This window comes from Lipotes vexillifer, unplaced genomic scaffold (genome assembly GCF_000442215.2).
Source record: "Lipotes vexillifer unplaced genomic scaffold, Lipotes_vexillifer_v1.1 scaffold548, whole genome shotgun sequence".
Taxonomy (NCBI): Eukaryota; Metazoa; Chordata; class Mammalia; order Artiodactyla; family Lipotidae; genus Lipotes; species Lipotes vexillifer.
Window position 1 is genome coordinate 331240 of NW_006789826.1, and position 10272 is coordinate 341511.

A 10272-nucleotide genomic window follows, 5' to 3' on the forward strand; every position below is an offset into this window, starting at 1 on the left:
CACGGGCTTCTTATTGCAGTGGCTTCTCTTGTTGTGGAGCATGGATTCTAGGCTTGTGGGCTCAGTAGTTGTGGCTTGCGGGCTGTAGAGCGCAGGGTCAGTAGTTGTGGTGCACGGGCTTAGTTGCTCCGAGGCATGTGGGATCTTCCCAGAAGAGGGATCGAACCCATTGGCAGGCAGATTCTTAACCGCTGCGCTACCAGGGAAGTCCCTAGACTGGATTTTTATTGGCTTATTCGGGGCTCAAAAGGGTCATCAAAGACCCGGGATTCTTCCGTGTTCTGTTCCACTGTCTTTGGCATGCTAGCTTTCTTGCAACTGTCTCACCTCTGGTTACAAAATAGCTGTTGCATTTCCAGGTGCCACCTTTTCCAGAAGATCCCAGCAGACTTCATCTTATTTCTTATTGGCCAAAATCAGGTCAGATATCCACCCTTAATCCATCACTGGCAAAACGGCCGATATTCATTCATGTCTTAGATAATTTAGGGGAGATGGTTGAACCCTGTATACAATTAAGGTTCTCTTAGACAGAAGGAAGAACAGGAATAGATTTATGTGGTCAACCAGTAGTGATCGCCCCAGTGGTAAATATCTGTTTAGTAAATAGCTGATCAATAATAAAAGAATAAGGTGGAACCTAGAAAAACAGTACAGATGAACTGGTTTACAGGGCAGAAATTGAGACACAGATGTAGAGAACAAACGTATGGACACCAAGGGGGGAAAGCGGCGGGGGCGTAGTGGTGGTGGTGTGATGAATTGGGAGATTGGAATTGACGTGTATACACTGATGTGTATAAAATTGATGACTAATAAAGACCAGCTGTATAAATAAATAAAATAAAATTCAATAATTCAAAAAATAATAATAATAAAATAAGTGAATGAATGGAGAAGTAAATGGCATCAAGATAAAAAGCCAAATGTTAAAATGCCAAATGAGTGGTCCAAAGCCTGAGTGCTAGGAGACCTCCTGGGGAACTGGTGTGGGCAGTAATAGGCTGCTCTGGTGATGGCTTATGGCCTGAAGTTGGTTTGGTGAGGCTCAGGGCCTGGTGAGATCATTCCATTTGTGGGGACAGAATCACATTGAACATTGAATGAAGAGAGGGAGGATCAATAGGGGACAGTAATTAAGGATCAATTTAGAAGAATAGATTTTATCACTCAGCTAATTGGCTAGACTTTATTCAGTTGATAATGGGAAGAATTTCTTTCTCAGTCAGGTTTACTGAGCTGTTTGTACTTCACATAAAGTAAAATTCACCCTTTTTAATGTACGTTCTGGGAGTTTTGACAGACACATACAACCTGTGTAACTACCACCCCAGGCAAGATAGAGAATAGTTAACGAAAACTTTCCCTCATGTCACTTTGTAATTAACCTCTCCTTGACCTCCAGCCCCTGGCAACCACAGATCTGTGGTCTGTTGATAGTTTTGCCTTTTCCTGAAAGTCACATGTGGCCTTTTGAGTCTGGTTCCTTTCATTTAGCAGTACATCTAAGATTCCCACATGCTGTGTGTAGCAGTAGTTAGTTCCTTTCTTTTTGAGTGGGATTTCATTGTATGGATATACCACAGTTTGTTTATCCATTCACCAACTGAAAGATATTTGGATGGTTTCTCGAGTTTTTTGGCAATTATAAATAAAGCCACTAAATATTTGCATACAGCTATTTCTGTGAATATAAGTTTTCGTTTCTCTTAGGTAAATACTAGGAGTGGGGTTGCTGGATTGATTGTATGGTAAATGTACGTTCCACTTTATAAGAAACTGCCTAACTGTTTTTTAAAGTTGTTTTGCTACTTTACAATCCTACCAGCAGCGTATGAATATTCTGGTTACTCCACATCTGCACCAACACTTGGAATTGACGGTTTTTTCCTTTCTTTTTTTTAGTTTAGCCATTCTACTAACAGCTGTATAGTGGTGTCTTGTTTTGGCTTTAATTTTTCATTTCTCTAATCTCTCATAATAGTAATGATGTTGAACATCCTTTAATCTTACTTATTTGCCTTCCATATATCTTCTTTAGTAAAGTGTCTAATGAGAGAGGTTTTATTATTTTTTTTCTTTGGATCATAACATGGTAAAAGCAAAACTTTAGAAAGATGAATCTGTGTCTGGAAGGAGGGTATTGGTGATACAGAAATCAGATGGGGGCTATTGCATAAGTCAAATCAGAGGTGATGAATGGGGCAATGTATACCTCTAACTAACTAGTATATTTGCCCCCATCAGTAGATACCAAACATTGAAAGCACTTTGCACTGTGGCTGCCAGTGCAGTGAAAATAATGGTGACTCCATTTATGATGCACAGACACATGCAGGCACATGTGTACACCTTACAGGTGTGAACCATTTCATCTTCACGCCACCATGGAATTCTAGTTCTCTCCCTTGTTTTACATCTGAGGATACTGAGGTACAGAGAGCAAAATCTCTCACTTGAGATCATACAGCCACTAAGCAGCTGCTGGGGGTTTTGAACCCAGGTCATCTGCCTCTGTACCCACTGCATGGTATTGCCCTCCAAGAAGCACCTCCATTAATGTTTGTTGAATTAACTGAATTAATAAACTGTCAGAAGTCACCATTCATACCTATTTAGAATGAAAGCTTGTTGACAAAGACAACAACTATAACTCATCTCAGTGATGCACAACTTACATGCCATATTGTTTGGACAATGATAATGACAATATTCTTCCTTATTTATCCAACTGGATCAAAGTGGTGGTCCCCCAATTTAGCAGACCTTAGTAGGGTTCCTTATCATTTTCCTGTGATTCTGTCTCAAATCTGTCCTTCTGCTGATGGAAAGGAGAGACACTCCACCTTACCTCCTACCCCCACCCACCCCACTTAGCTTGTGCATATTCGAGCCATTTCCTTATTTGGCCAGTTGCACGCCCTCTCCACACCATGCTCCAGTGGAAGACCAGCATCATTTTGGGGGAGCATTCATGCCCCTCAAGTACATGGCAGCACCCACCCACCTTTGAAACCACTTCTACAGAGCCTGAAGGATGAGGGAAAACAAAAAACAGAACAAAAAGCCTTTTTATCCTTTCTCATTTCATGGCTCAGCTCTAGGACAGTTATTTCATTAAGTGCCCCAAGAGGTGCTAATTGTAGTATCAATAATTTAGTGTAGGGACCAGGGCAATTTGTGCTACTAGATCAAAATGGACACATTTTTAGACATTTTATATCGTAAGAGTGCAAAAAGCCCAGTTTGTCAGGATAGTACGTTAAGCCCCAGAAATGAAGTCCCTAGAACCCATCTGATTTATCTCTCAGTCAATCAGGAAATTGAGAGTTTGCTTTTTTTTTACTGGGAACCTTCTTTGAAACAGGTATTTGATCCTGGGCTCTAGCAAAGATTCGTATATGGACGGTGATGGGGTGAGAGGTTATATAGAAGTGTCAGGCCTATTTTTGGTGCCAGAAAGTTTTCAGGCCATTGATAAAACATCAATCTTCAACATCGTAACATGAGATGCTTGTTGATAAAGGAGACTCAAGGAAATTTTTAATCAAAAAGGCAGTAGCGTTTGATAAATTTCCATTAGTTGACTCAGTCTTTTCACAGTAATGTCCATTATGAGATCAGAGATAGGTTGTCTCAATGGGGAAAATTTGGGTTACTATATTTCCAGAGACAATAGGACTACGAAGTGGAAAACAGAAATCCCCTTAAATATTAGATTTTTTAAAAACCCAATTTTGTGATGAGATATTATAGTAACTCTCAACTATTATCATTAACTTTAGATCGTGCAGTGGCTTTCTGAGGCATAGTCATATTTTAAATTGCTTCTAAAAAGACAGAAAACAACATTTTATCCCCCAGTACATGTTTGTACTGCAGAAAATCCCACACTTCCACCTTTTGGTTAACTGGAAAAGTGACAAGTACTACCCTACTCACTGCCTATGTAGCCATGACAGATTTCATTCTCTGAGACTAAATTTCCTCATCTATAAAGTGGGCATAAGAATATTTAATATTTAGGATCGTTGTGAGGATTAAGTACATTAATGTGTGTGAAATACCTGGAACAGGATAGTCACGAAATCATTGAACCCAAGGCTTTTTTACCACCTGCTACCACCCTTCAGAATTGTCTCATTGGATTAACGTTGGTCAACCTTTAGGAACACAGTCAATGAAATCATGTTTTCATTTCATCAGCAAGTATGTACTGAGTCCTCCCTATATCCCAGGCATTGAGGCTGACACTAGGACTATAATAGGGGACCCAAAAGGCTTGATTTCCCAAGGGACATCCTACTGGGAGGGCAGTTATTTAGCCACAGAAGTACACAGACAGCACAGTACTTATCAGTAGCGTGAAGAAGGAAAACACTGTCAGGTCAGAGAAAACAAAGGAGAAGTAATTTAGATTTAAATGGTTCAGGTTGACCCCCCTCCTGAAAGTGCCATTCAAGGAACATTAATGGAAGGCAGTGTGATGAAGTGGCTAAGCCAGACTGCCTGGTATTGGGTCTCAACCCCAGCCCTAGTTATTTGACCTTGGAAAAGTTACTTAACCAGTCTGAACTGTGGTTCCTTCATGTAAAATTGGGATGACACAATAACCCGTCTCATGAAAATGAGGGGATGGTTCTCTGAGAATGAGCTAATTCCTATAAATGGTTTAATAAATATCAGTCATCACCACCACCACCATCATCAATAGTGTGGTTGCCAGCAGTAATAATAGTAGTAAGCTGAGACCAAAGAATCCCATGAATCAAGACACTCTTTTGCACTCAGTTTTTCCTTAACGATTTGTTCCACGGATATTTCTAGCCAAAAAGAGAGATCAAAAGTCATCTTTCTGCTCAGTTTTGAATACATTCTAGCTTACCTCAAATCCAGGATGGGTTTTTTTTTTTCAGCCAGTCCTCACTCCAGTTGGGGAACAAGCTAGAGAACAAACATTTTCCTCGATGCCTCCTAGTAGCCCAAGCTCTATGTTAGGTATTTTCTCTTAAGAGTGCTGCCATTTATTCACAGCCGCTGTTGGTCCGGGATTATTATTTCTGCTGTACAGATGAGGAAATGAAGGCTCAAAGAGACTCAGGAAGTTTGCTTAGTGTCACACAGCTAATAAATGGCAGCGGAGGATTTAGATCAAGGTTATCCAACCTCAAGTCCAATGCCCTTTCTACTGTAAGATAATTACTGAGCATCAGTCTAATCATTGATGGACCAGGTACTTATCAACACCTATTTAATGACCAGTCCCACTCCCTAAGAGACCATGAAGGAATTTCAGAAATCACCCACTTCCCATAGGCTAGTATGTGCTTCAACCAAAACCAAGAGGTTATAGACTTTCAAGTTCTTGGTCACTTGTGATACAGTATTCCAGGACATCTAGTAAGTGCCAACCCTGTCAGAGCCTGGAAGTCCTCTGCTGTTTTCTGAGCACCTCTAGAATCTTTATATTTTCCATCACCATTTCTGGGTAGAGGTTAGGTCTTTCTTGGCAGTCTGGCATGGATCCTTTCTCAAGAGATTATAAGGTACATTTAATTCCTTGGTATATATCCCATGTGGAAGCCTCAGAGTACACCCATTATTAAAGATGAATTTAATGTGTTGATTCTGATAGACAGTAAATGTTCTCTTTTCCAAGACAAAAAGCACAGGGATACTGCCACTCTGGGAGAAGTGGGTATATTGACTTATTAAGAGATATTTTTTATATTTCAGGCCAGAAAGATGCTTAACAGACTGTGGGATTAAAATAGTATTTCTGGCCATGGAGCTCACTTTCAGACTAAGCATCAACAAGGGAAAAAGTATCTTCCCAATTAAAAAACAAAACAAAACTTAGGAAAGAATCCTTACCAGGGAGCTAAATAGAAAAGTATTTCAAAATGACAAGGCGTGTTCAGGAAAGCACAGAGGATGAAAGATCATCCATGCTGTTTCCCTTGCCTTTCCCGTCCTCAGCCCAACACAGAACAACAGAGTGAGGACGCTTCTAGGATTGTCAGATGTCTGTCCCTCTCTACTGCGCCATGGTGATCCAGCAATCTTGGAAATCCTTTCTGCATTGTGTTTTAAGCCCCAAAGGCCCTTCTCAATGTATGCATGGATAAAATTCTTTGGTGGGTCATTTATGTGAAATGCATCCAGAGTTCATGCCATATCCACATTTTAAATCCTTATCACCAGAATAACCATGGTGCTCCCAGCAGTATTCAGTACTCTGTTGTATATTTTTGGAACGCAGACGAAAAGCCACCTTCATACCATTAATTTAGAGGCTTAACTCACTTGCCTTGGCTGCCAAGCTGTGGTGGTGTGTCACATGGTGAAAGGGACAGGCTAGCTTTGTTAGTTACCACATGGGAGCTTTCCTATCCCCACTGAGTTGACTGCCCATCTTGCTGGAGGGTTTTCAGAGTTGGAAACAATAGCATTTCCCACCCTCCCTCGGGACGAGACCACATAAGCACAATTTTTCATGGCTCACCAACAAAGCGCTCTCTCCTGCTACGGTTTAACCTCCAGATCCCAGTTAGGATGAGTCATTTCGGTCCCTGACTTTGATTTTCTACCTGGTTCCCTGTGCTAGTCTCCGAATTCCACCTGCCCACCCCTCCGACACCTGGACCCCATGTAGCTGTAAAATCTTCATTGCAGCAGGGCTGAAAGAATAAGAGAAAAATCTTCTCCCTGTTGTTGCTGACTCCTTAATGTGCTGTCACAACATGTCTTTGAGTTCCTTTCCGACTGAATTAATTTTGAGGATTGTTTTTTGGCTTTATCATTAAATTCCAACTTGTAAGCCTTCCTGAGCCTCCACTTAACAGATGCCATTAGCATTTTAAACCAGGGATTGGACCAGGTCTACCACAGGTGCTGTGATGTGTCTCTTTCAAAACGTCTGGCACCCACTCCGTTTCCACACTTTCTAGAATCACGTCTGGGGAAACTGAGAAGCTCCTTTTGAAGGATTACATTACAGCTTTGATTTTTATTTATAAAACATAAAGGTCTAATATATATCAGTTAGGACATTTTGCTTCCAAAGTGCATTGTAGCAAAATAATTGGAAGGCAGTTGCAGTGTGAAATAGATGACAGCTTTACAGGACATAAAAAGCAGCTTTTTCTTTGTAATGGTGTAATTGCCTTAAACCCCACAATCATAATTGTTATCAAAAAATAATCCCAAGGAAAGGCTAATATAAGGTGAGCAGACTATTATAAGAGCTCTAATACACTTGATTCCTTGAACAGCAAATGCGGCTCTCAATCTCCCTGTGCTTTTAGTGTCAGTCAGAGAGCACTCAGTCATTTCTGTGCATCAAGCCCACAGTATTGATTTTTCCACTGACTGAAACAGCCATATAAGCATAAATTTTGCATGAGCCTTTCACTTTGTAGACTCTCCTTTGGTCAGATGACACATGATGTGAACCTGAAGCCTATATAATAACAATGCATGGTCAACCTGCAGGCATTAAAGCGTGCGCTCTTGCAGCTCTGAAGGACAAAAGCTGGGATGGGAAGAGTGCCACCTTGCCGCGCAGGGCCAGAGCAAACAAATATCATCTCCATCTTGGCAGTCTGAGTGCAATTGTATTTTCTACTTCCTTCCCTCCTGTATTTTCTCGTCTCCTTTCCTAAAAGGCCCCCGCAACACACAACACACACACACACACACACACACTCACTCACTCACTCACTCACTCACTCACTCACTCACAAGCCTCTGATCGTCTCCACCCACTCCAGGTAAGACTATGGAGAGAGCCACTGGGATAATCACTAAAACCGCTTCCTGCACCTCCCTCTGGTTTTCTCCACGTTGTTGAGTTGTGTTCCGTCCTTGATGGCATTTGTTTTGTGTTGGCCCTGGAGACTAAACAGTGTGTAACAACATTTGATAAGATCTGGGATCAGGCTGAAAAAAAAAAAGCCTTATCTAAAGATGTGGCTCATTGATACCCAGGGACAAGAAACACCAACCCTCCCTAATAGTCATATTCTATTTAACCCACCTTGGCCCTGTTGGAGATCTCCTTGTTCATTAATAGTTCTCTATCTCACATTATCTCATTTTATGATTTAAAATGTTCCCTGTGAAGCGCAGTCATTCTGTTAGGAGATTTTGCCCGTGGAAACAAGGGGTGAATATAATCCTACCCCTGCGTGTCTTATCCCAAGTGGTATAATAGTCACACGCACTTGGGCCATTTGATGTAATTAATTTATATTCCTATATGAAGAATTCTCATGATTAAGTTGAATTGGCCTGGAGGGAAAATTATATACTAAAACTAAAAATTCCTGTTGGCCAGAGTCAACCCAAAAGAGGTACCATTTTCTTTTAAATAAAAATCATGGTGCAAACAGGAACTTGCACTAATGAATAATTGCAAATGCATTCACTTTTTCCCTTCATATAACCATTAGGAATAACAGTAGTAGCATTCACCTTGAAGCTTGCTAACCTGGAGGAAGAGAGTTGCTAAACTTGGTAGAAACCACTCCAAACTTTCGTATCTTAGGGAGGATATAAACCTCACACATCAGCAGCATTAGCTTATGGTGAGTGTAAGTGGAATCTGATTTATTTTTAAAAAGAAGCAGATTGCATTCACCTGGAATCTCTCCGTGGCTCATATGGAGATATTGACTCTATCATTTTTTAATTCTTTTAATATTTCTGCTTTCTGGAGGTGGCTGCCTGCTTTTTCTGTGATTGGCTTCATCAACACTGCTCATTGTTTGAAAAGAGTTTTGAAAATTATTCCTTTTATTTCCAGTTGATGGCATCACGGGAGATATTTCTACTTAAAACCAAAGTTATTATAGTGAACAGTGTTCCCTGAAATGAGTTCTGGCCAAGGCAAATGAGCAAAATGACACTTGTGAGTCTAAGCTTGTTCCCCAGGCAGGAGTGTGAGGGGAAGGCCTGGTTTGTTTGTTCTCATAGGAAATGGAAATTCCATGGAGGAAATAGAGCAAACTCTTTTGCTAATGCTTTATTGGATGGCCTCTTCCCCTGCAAATCGGCTCAGATACCAATAGGTCAAAATAAGGATGTTTTCATGTTAAATAAAAAACAATAAAAATGAGACCCTGGCTCCTCAGCTCAGCTGAGCACCCGCTTCTGAAGCTCATCCCTTAATTTAGGAAATGCGCTCTCAGCTCTGGGATCCTGGGAGATGTTATGCAAATACATGGGGCCTGGGAGATGCGCTAAGATGGTGCCCCCCAGGAACCAGAATCTGCTTACCAGACACCAGCACGAGGAGGAGGGCTCCTTCTTCTCTTTCTTCTTTTTTTTATTTTTTTTTTGTCCTTTCACTGCCCACCCCCACCCCCCCCATGGCTCCCCCAAATTTGATTATACCCAAGGGAAAAAATAAATAGACTCAAAGACATGGAAGAGCTGATAGAGAGTTTGCAGTGGTCACGTCAGTGCCTGTTGCCTGGAATCCACCACCCCTGTGTCTAAAAATTGTTGCTGTCCATTCGATGGCCTGTCTGAAATGTAATGGCCAGATCTGCAGTCTTCCAGGCGTGTGGCTGTCCTTGTACTTCCTCTCATTCTCCTCCAGTCTCTGTGGAGAGATCAGCACATATGGGAAAGGAGGCCAGATGACTTGATGGCCAGAGTCAGTCCCATGAGCTCTGGGAGAATTTCTCATCATGAGGCAAATACCCCATTGTGCTCCCCTTTACCTGATCCTCAGCCTGAATGTGAACCCAGCTCCACTGAGCCAGAGAGGACCTGATGAGTTTAGGATTATCCTATAGACCAGTTGCAGAGTTTAGATCCATAGGCTGGTTGGTTGGTTTGTTTACAGGTTTTTTTTTTGATGTGGACCATTTTTTAAAGTCTTAATTGAATTTGTTACAGCATTGCTTCTGTTTTATGTTTTGGTTTTTTGGCCCCGAGGCCAGCTCCCCGACCAGGGATCGAACCCTCACCCCCTGCATTGGAAGGCAAAGTCCCAACCACTGGACCACCAGGGAAGTCCCTAGACCCATAGGTTTTATGGGCTCTCCACAGTCACCAGGAACAGACAGATACACACAGATGCACACAGACTTCTGAGCAGCTCCCGTGGGTATTTAGGAATGAGCATTATGGGATGCTAACAAAAAAGCTTCCCAGAACCTCTTCTGATCCCAGATCTGGCTGGATGTAGTATGGAGTGTGTGTGTGTGTGTGTGTGTGTGTGTGTGTGTGTGTGTGTGTGTGTGTGTGTGTGTGTGTGTGTGT

General features: G+C 41.6%; 1 protein-coding gene across 2 annotated transcripts in view; it reads left to right on the forward strand.

The window, feature by feature from the left end:
* POU6F2 (POU class 6 homeobox 2) overlaps positions 1–10272 on the forward strand; it is a 367227-nt gene that overhangs the window by 154157 nt on the left and 202798 nt on the right. The window lies entirely within an intron of this gene.